Here is a 9,498-nt window from a genome sequence, read left to right as displayed (position 1 = left end):
CGACCCAGAGGGATGGTATGGGGAGGGAGGAGGGAGGAGGGTTCAGGATGGGGAACACATGTATACCTGTGGCGGATTCATTTTGATATTTGGCAAAACTAATACAATTATGTAAAGTTAAAAAATAAAATTAAATTAAAAAAAAAAAGAATTAGGTGTGGTCAGGTGACTAAATTCTCACAGATGAAATGTGAGTGGCAATAACTTATGGTGCTTCCTAAATTGGGCTTTTAGACTTTGATTGTGCCTCCCTTATATTCTCTTCCCCTTCACTACCAGCTGGAACCTGGATAGTGCCCTCGGAGGTGATAGAGGAACACAGTGGCAGGACCCGGATCTCTGACTGACTGGAGCAGAGATACTCCACTGTCTAGGCTTTTCACTTCAATATTCCTCAAGCCATGGTACTCTGGGATTTCTTGCTTATAGCCATTTGGCAATACCCTAACTAATATAATAAACAAATGCATATGTATCAAGAAAACATGATAATGTCAGGTAGGATTAATGCAATGGAGAAAAATAAAAGCGTAATGAGAATAGAGAAGAATGGAGCTGCCGTTTACTGAACTGGGAAAGGTTCTGTGAAGATTGGGTTTGAGAGGAAGAGCAAGGGTTAGTCTGTTGGTATATTAAATTTGAGGATGCCTCAGAGACACCCAAACAGAGATGCCAGGTAGGTATAGATGGATAAGTAAATCTAGAATGAAGGGGGAGACACATCACACACAGATAATACTTAAAGCTCTAAAGTGGATGAGATCACCAGGGAAGGGAGGGAGGGTAAATGGAGAAATGCTGTGGGAAGAGGGACCTGGGGCCCTCCAACACTGACAGCTTGGGCAGTTGAAAAGGAATCAGCAGGGGTGAACAAGAAAAAGCCTTCAGTGAAGTAGGAAGAAAGCCAAGAGAATCTGGCGTTCTGGAGACTGTGAACAAAGTATTTCAAGGAGATAATTCACCAAGAGGCACTGCGAGACAGAAAGGGAATGTGACTCTTTGCTACAGCCATCATTTATCATCTATAAGACCTTCAGCAAGTCTCTTAATAAAATTAAAGCACAAGAGTTTCTGTGTAAGATGACAGCTTAACTCAATGACCCAAGACCTTCCTCCAAGCTACAAAACTTTGGGGAAAAAGAAGCAAAAGCAAAAACTTCAGTGTGATTTAGTTTTTATTCCTTAGCTAGACTATAAGTATTTTTGAGGGTAGGGAAACAAGTTCTATATGCCAGCACCCCCACATCACCCACAGGCTAGAGGGTCTCATGGCAGACATACAGTAGATATAACTGTTTGATAATTCCATATGAAACTCTTCAGCCTCATCTTAGTCTAAATACTGAGATCAGAAACACAACCAACAGGAGAGAGACAACCAGGTTCCCATGAGGAGAGAGTCCAGGACACAGATATGTGAGCTCCACATGTGGTGCCCAAACACTGTCCATTTCTTGCCACCTCTTAAGGCCAATCTTTCAGTTAAACCTTGAAACCACTCCAAGATGTGTCTCAACTTTTTCCCCTTTTCTTTCTCAGGTACATTTCCATCCCTGGAGATACTAGAGAGGAAAGGAAACCAGACAGCCAGAGGAAAAAGGATCTTGGAGCAAAGGTACAGAGCCATGAACTTTCAAGTGACTTATTAGGGAAAGTTATCTCTATCAGTTTTTTAATGGGAAATGTGCAAATATTCTGCTCAGGAGTTATTTCTGATTGGTTTTGGATATCATTTTTCACAGATACTTAAACAGATCAAAGCAAACTTTTAAAGTGGCTTGCTTGTTCTTTTGGAGTCTCTTTTGGTTTGGATCATACCACATGACAGCTTTTCTGAACACTGTAGAAGAGTGCGTTTTCACTTTTTTCTCCCAGCAATTCTATGGTATAAATAGGGTGATTTTATAGTGTGAAATGCCAAAGAAATTTGTGGACCTGAGGCCTTAATTTTTTTAAAGATTATCACTAATTGTTACATTGGTTTAACCTTTAAATCCTCAGCATAATTTTTGCTCAGCTGTTTCCTTCTCAGATATAATGAATGAGATTTCAGGAACGCAGGCTTTGAAATAATCTTAATAACAATGTTTTCAGAATAAGCACCAATCTAAATGATTTCCCAACAGCTTGCTGTTTCAAGACAATCAAAGCAGAGTAGTTTCCTTTTTTAAAAAAAAAGTGCATAATTTTTGTTTGTTGAAATTAAAAGTCCACCAATAGACCATATTTACTGGTAATCATATTGGTAATCATATTTGGTCTCTTTTAACAGTTGCTTAAACTGAGGGTAAACACGGAATGACTTGTGTAATCGCCTGATTTGGGCAACCTCAGAAAAACCTAAGTAGTCTTTTCAGGAATAATAATGCTATAAGAATACCTTGTTTTCTCTTACAACTCAGAATTATTTCATTTTGTATTAACATGTTTACAATCTGGATGGGCACTGTGATTACTCTTGAGTGAGTACATTTATGAAGAAATCTGAGACGTCTTACTGATCTAAACCAAGTAAGTGATTTAGAATTTCTTTTTCTTACAGACTCACAGACTCAGAAAACGTTGCAGGGGGGTGGGAGAAGGACAGTGGGGAGGAATAGCTAGAGAGCTTGGAATGGACAAGTACACACTACTGTATTTTAAACGGATAGCCAACAAGGACCTACTGTATAGCACGTGGAACTCTGCTCCATGTTATGTAGTAGCCTGAATGGGAGGGGAGTTTGGGGAGAATGGTACATGTATATGTATGGATGAATCTCTTTGTTGTTCACCTGAAACTGTCACAACATTGTTAATTAGGCTGTACCCCAATACAAAAAAAAAATCAAAACATTTTTAAGTATTTCTTTCTCTTTTGTTGCCTTGCTCTCTTTCCATTTCTTGCCTCTTTTAGTCTTCACTTACCTAGAGGTGTGAACTCAAGAGGTGTTTGTACAACCTACATTTTTAGCGACTTTAACAACTATTTTCACAGTACAGAGGTGCCTCAAAAAACTAGAGTTGCCATATGATTCAGCAATCCCACTCCTGGGCATATATCTAGACAGAACTATAATTCAAAAAGATATATGCACTCATATGTTCATAGCAGCATTATTTACAATTTAAAAGCAGAGATATTACTTTGCCGACAAAGGTCCATTTAGTCAAGGCTATGGTTTTTCCAGTAGTCATGTGTGGATGTGAGAGTTGGACCATAAAGAAAGCTGAGCACCAAAGAACCGATGCTTTTGAACTGTGATGTTGGAGAAGACTCTTGAGAGTCCCTTGGACTGCAAGGAGAGCCAACCAGTCCATCCTGAAGTAAATCATCCCTGAATATTCATTGGAAGGACTGATGCTGAAGCTGAAGCTCCAATACTTTGGCCACCTGATGCGAAGAACTGACTCATTGGAAAAGACCCTGATGCTGGGAAAGATTGAAGGCTTGAGGAGAAGGGGAAAACAGAGAATGAGATGGTTGGATGGCACCACCGCCTCTATGTACATGACTTTGAGCAAGTTCCAGGAGTTGGTGATGAACAGGAACTCTGGCATGTTGCAGTCCATAGGGTCGCAAAAAGTCGGACACAACTCAGTGACTAAACTGAACACGGCATGACTCATCATTTTATTGAGTTAGACAAGGCCGTGGTCCATGTGATCAGTTTGACAAGCTTTGTGTGACACTGGTTTTCATTCTGCCTGCCCTCTGACAGAGAAAGATAAGAAGCTTATGGAAGCTTCCTGTTGGGAGAGACTGACTGTGGGGGAAACTGGGTCTTGTTCTGATGGGCGGGACCATGCTCAGTAAATGTTTAATCCAATTTTCTGTTGATGGGCAGGGCTGTTTCCCTCCCTGTTGTTTGACCTGAGACCCAACTAAGGTGGAGGTAATGCAGATAATGGCCACCTCCTTCCAAAGGTCCCAGGCAGGCACTGCTGCACTCAGTGCCCCTGACCGTGCAGCAGTCCACTGCTGACCCACGCCTCCGCCAGGGACTCCTAGAGACACCCACGGGCAAGTCTGGGTCAGTCCCTTGTGGGGTCCCTGCTCCTTTCTCCCGGGTCCTGGTGTGCACAAGGTTTTGTTTGTGCCCTCCAAGAGTCTGGTTCCCCAGTCCTGTGTAGGTTCTGTAATCAAATCCCACTGGCCTCCAGAGTCAAATTCCTTGGGGGTTCTCAGTTCCCTTGCCAGATCCCCAGGTTGGTAAATCTGTTGTGGGTTCTAGAACTTTCTTAACAGTGTGAGAATTTCTTTGGTATAATTGTTCTGCAGTTTGTGGATCATCTGCTCGGGGGCTCTATGGCTGGGGTTAATGGTGACCTCCTTCAAGAGGGTTTATGCCACAGGCTGTGTGACCAGGGCTCCTGCACCCAGAGTCCCTGTCCCTGTGGCAGGCCACTGCTGACCCCCAGTCCCTCCCCAGAAGACACTCAAACACAGTTCTGGCTAAGTCTCTGTGGAGTCTCTGAGCCCTGGTGTGCACAAGGTTATTTGAGCCCTCGAAGCATCACTGGTGGGTATGGCATTTGATTCCAAATGAAATTTTGCCCATCCCACTATCTTGTTGAGGCTTCTCCTTTGCCCTTGGATGTGGGGTATCTTTTTTTGGTGGAATCCAACATTCTCCTGTTCTTGGTTGTTAAGCTGTGCTGCTGCTGCTAAGTGGCTTCAGTCATGTCCAACTCTGTGCGACCCCATAGATGGCAGCCCACCAGGCTCCCCCATCCCTGGGATTCTCCAGGCAAGAATACTGGAGAGGGTTGCCATTTCCTTCTCCAATTATTCAAAGTTTCCAACTCTTAGTGACCCCATGGACTGCAGCCCAACAGGCTTCTCCATCCATGGGATTTTCCAGGCAAGAGTACTGGAGTTGGGTGCCATTACCAAAGTCACAGTTTGTGGACTGTGGTCTTGGATAAGACTCTTGAGAGTCCCTTGGATGGCAAAGGGCTCCAACCAGTGCACCCTAAAGGAAATAAATACTGAATATTCACTGGAGGAACTGATGCTGACACTGACACTCCAATACTTTGGCCACCTGATGCAAAGAACGGACTAACTGGAAAAGACCCTGGGCCTGGGAAGGACTAAAGGTGGGAGGAGGAAAGAGACAACAGAAAATGATACAGTTAGATAGCACCATTGATTCGAAGGGCATGAGTATGAGTAAGCTTTGAGAATGGATGATAGATAGGGAAACCTTTAGTGCTGTAGTCCACGGGGTTACAAAATAGTCGGATATGGCTGAGAGCATCATCTGAGCAAATGAAAACCTAACCTCATGATTTCAAATGATAAACACACAGAAAGCTGTTAAGTATAGAAACCCCAGGAATAAACCCTGCCTCAGAACATTCACTCCTCGAGGTCTGCTTTTGCATATATCAATGTTGGCCTTGTTTCTTTCACAAGACCTCTAAAAACTGGTGAGAGCAGTTTATAGATCTTCACGGTTCCTATGCACATACGGACGAGGGAATGCTCACTCCTATTTCAGTGAGGGTGAGGCACGACAAGAGTAAGTCTGGGGTCTACTGTTTGCAAATCTTTTCACGAAAGTGGATGAAGGCTCATTCTTTGAAATACTATGTTTAAAAGAAACTACAATAAATTGAAATAGTAAATGGAAACTCTATTGCGTGCAGTGCATTCTGACTATGCAAATGAGCGCTGAGTCCCTGCCCCAGCTCCCGTGAAGCCAGCTTCCCCTCCCTTGTTCCCAGGCCCCTGACTCCATGTTTTCTCCTCCTTGACGCTCCGGGTCTGATTTCTTTTGAATAAGGCTTTTCCTGATGGCTAAAGATAATGATATATGGGCACTGAATTTGACACAGAGAAGGTTCACTGTACTGTTGAATGAAATAGAGTCCCAAACCCACTCAGTCATGCTCAGACTATTTTGACCCCATGGACTGTAGCCCTCCAGGCACCTCTGTCCGTGGAATTGTCCAGGCAAGAATATTGCAGTGAGTAGCCATTCCCTTCTCTGGGAGATGCTTCCCCAGGAGTGAATCTGGGTCTCCCACTTTGTAAAAGGACTCTTTACTGTCTAGGCCTTGAGAGTGACTCTAATCCCTGTTTAAGGGAAAAAAAAAAAATGGCTGTCAGAATAGGAGGGCCCGGTTCCATCCCTGGTCTTGAAAATTGTCCAGTTCATTTGCTCAGTTCTGTCCGACCGGCTTTCCTATCTGTCACTAACTCCGGGGAATGCTCAAACTCATGTCCACCGAGTCGGTGATGCTATCTAATCATTTTACCCAATGTTGTCCCTGTCCCCTCCTGTCTTTGATCTTGCCTGGCACCAGAAAAATCTCCTGGAAAACCCATTCACGATTATGAGAACCTTACGGACCTAAGACCAATCAATATTTCTGACCAATCAACCTGACCTGCCCCCTGAGAAATCTGTATGCAGGTCAAGAAGCAATGGTTAGAACTGGACATTGTAAATCAGGCTGGTTCCAAATCGGGAAAGGAGAACGTCAAGTCTGCATATTGTCATCCTGCTTATTTAACTTATATGCAGAGTACATCATGCGAAATGCCATGCTGGATGAAGCACAAACTGGAATCAACACTTCGGAGAGAAACATCAATAACCTCCGGAATGCAGATGACACCACCCTTATGGCAGAAAGCGAAAAAGAACTAAAGAGCCTTTTGATGAATGTCAAAGACGAGATTGAGAAAGTTGGCTTAAAACTCAAAATTCAGAAAACGAAGATCATGGCATCCCATCCCATCACTTCATGGCCAATAGATGCGGAAACAGCAGAAACAGTGACAGACTTTATTTTTGTGGGCTCCAAAATCATTGCAAATGGTGACCTCAGCCATAAAATTAAAAGAGGCTTGCTACTTGGAAAAAAAGTTATGACCAACCAAGACAGCATGTTAAAAAGCAGAGACATTACTTTGCCAACAAAGGTCCATCTAGTCAAAGCTATCTACTCAGTAGTCATGTATGGATGTGAGAGTTGGACTATAAGGAAAGCTGATTGCCAAAGAATTGATGCTTTTGAACTGTGGTATTGGAGAAGACTCTGGAGAGTCCCTTGGACAGCAAGGATATCCAACCAGTTCATCCTAAAGGAAATCAATCCTGAGTATTCATTGGAAGGACTGATGCTGAAGCTGAAACTCCAATACTTTGGCCACCTGATGCAAAGAACTGACTCATGGAAAAGACCCTGATGTTGGGAAAGATTAAAGGCAGGAGACAGGGCCAACAGACGATGAGATGGTTGGATGGCATCACCAACTCAATGAACATGAGTTTGAGTAAACTCCAGGAGTTGGTGATGGGCAGGGAGGCCTGTCGTGTTGCAGTACATGGGGTCACAAGGAGTCAGACATGACTGAGTGACTGAACTGAGTTGACCAGCATTGTGTGTCACAAACTTGTTCCCAAATCACTCACCAGAGTTTGACTACTCAAGATTCACCGTGTAGGGCTAAGAAGTGTTGTGTTCTTGATACACATAGCTTGAACAAAATCAGAGTTCTATTTGCTATAGAGAAGGCAGGTAACAGGGCAATTGGGTAGGCAGCCAAGAGTGTCTGCCAGCAGCAACATCCAAGGCTGGACTTCTAGTTTATATGGGCACTATTTGGTTTTTTAAAAAACATTCCAAAGCTCACTGTAACAAGTATCAGTGCAATGAAAAAAAATCTCTATGTCCATATGTCTAATGTTCAGCCAATGTATAACATATTCTAAACAATATTAAGTGCAACAAGTAGGGCCAACTCTAGTGAAACTAATGGATTTGGTTATTTTTAGCATATGTGCCCTCTCTTTTGATGGCTTCCTGTCTTAATTTGGGCTGCTATAACAAAGTACCATAGACTGGGTAGCTTATATCAGAAATGTATTTCTCACAGTTCTAGAGAATAGGAGGTCTGAGATTGGGGTCCCAGCATTGTCAGATTCTGGTGCTAGCCCTCTTCCTGCTTTACAGATGGCTGTCTTATTGCTGTGTCCTCATACAGTGGAGAGCAGAAAAAAGAAGCAAGTTCTCGTATGTCTCTTACAAGGGTCTGGAAGATCCCCTGGAGGAGGAGATGGTAACCTGCTCTGGTCTCTTTGCCTGGAAAATTCCATGGACAGAGGAGGCTGATGGGCTCCAGTTCATAGGGTCACAAAGAGTCAGATGCAACTGAGCACACAGGCACACAAGCCCATTTGTTAAGGCTTAACTCCCAAGACTTAATCACTTCCCAAAGGCTCTACCTCCTAATACCATCACATAGGGGGTTAGAATGTCAAGATATGGATTTTTTGGGAGACACAAACATTCAGTCCTCTAACTCTTCCCATCAACCCACTCTCAGGTTCAAGAATCCAGCACTACACATAGCCTTTCTGGTTTTTTCAGGGGCCTCTTTTCAGCCATATACACTTCTCCAGGCCAAGCTTCAATCTCTGGATAATGTGGCAGAGGAGAGCTCACCCCTTAGGGCACCAATGAATGGCTTCTAATGGATTCATTTTCTACCTTTCCAAGGCAATGTCCATACTGTAACACAGGCCTTTAACAACATAGTCCCTCATCTTGAGGACTGGCCTGGTGCACCAGAGAGGGTAGCCTAGTAGAACTTGGAGATAAACACAGTAGAACTTTACCATTTTAAAAGAAGACTAATTCTTTTTTTTTTCCCAGAAATGAAACAGTATCTTTATTTAATTTGTCTTAACTTGTAAAAAAAGCAAACAAGTACTTCCCTTGTGGTCCAGTAGTTAAGAAGCCACCTGCAAATGCATGGGACACAGATTTGATGCCTGGTCCGGGGAGATCCCATATGCTGCAGGCAACTAGGCCCCTGTGCTGCTACGGAAGCCTGTGCACCCTAGAGACTGTGCTCTGCAACAAGAGAAGCCTCCACAACAAGAAGCTTGCACACCACAATTAGAGAGTAGCCCCTACTCACTGCAACTAGAGGAGGACCAAGCACAGAAACAAAGACCCAACACAGCCAAAAATGAATAAGTTTTAAGGGAAAAAAATGTCAAATGCCATACAGAGAATGGCACCCAAGATGGATGTGTCATAGTGGAGAGTTCAGATAAAACATGGTCCACCGGAGAAGGGAACAGCAAACTACTTCAGTATTCTTGCCTTGAGAACCCCATGAACAGTATGAAAAGGCAAAAAGATAGGACACTGAAAGATGAACTCCCCAGGTCAGTAGGTGCCCAATATGCTACTGGAGATCAGTGGGGAAATAACTCCAGAAAGACTGAAGAGACGGAGCCAAAGCAAAAACAACACCAAGTTGTGGATGTGACTGGTGATGGAAGTAAAGTCCGATGCTGTAAAGAGCAAAGTAAAGCCAGAAAGAAAAGCACCAATACAGTATACTAACACATATATATGGAATTTAGAAAGATGGTAACAATAACCCTGTGTACAAGACAGCAAAAGAGACACCGATGTATAGAACAGTCTTATGGACTCTGTGGGAGAGGGAGAGGGTGGGAAGATTTGGGAGAATGGCATTGAAACATG

At 43.4% G+C, this 9,498-nt stretch overlaps 1 long non-coding RNA gene across 1 annotated transcript; it reads left to right on the top strand.

Annotated features, from left to right (window-relative positions):
* Positions 1–1,147: 1,147 nt before the first annotated feature.
* Positions 1,148–3,788, top strand: LOC129639323 (uncharacterized). Its single transcript, XR_008708336.1, has 4 exons — positions 1,148–1,416; positions 1,540–1,615; positions 2,464–2,511; positions 3,171–3,788. It is a non-coding gene; the product is annotated as an uncharacterized LOC129639323 (long non-coding RNA).
* The last annotated feature ends 5,710 nt before the right edge of the window (positions 3,789–9,498 follow it).

Source organism: Bubalus kerabau, chromosome X (assembly GCF_029407905.1).
Source record: "Bubalus kerabau isolate K-KA32 ecotype Philippines breed swamp buffalo chromosome X, PCC_UOA_SB_1v2, whole genome shotgun sequence".
Lineage (NCBI taxonomy): Eukaryota > Metazoa > Chordata > Mammalia > Artiodactyla > Bovidae > Bubalus > Bubalus kerabau.
Note: the sequence above shows the minus strand (reverse complement) of the source record. Positions and strands in the feature narration are given on the sequence as shown.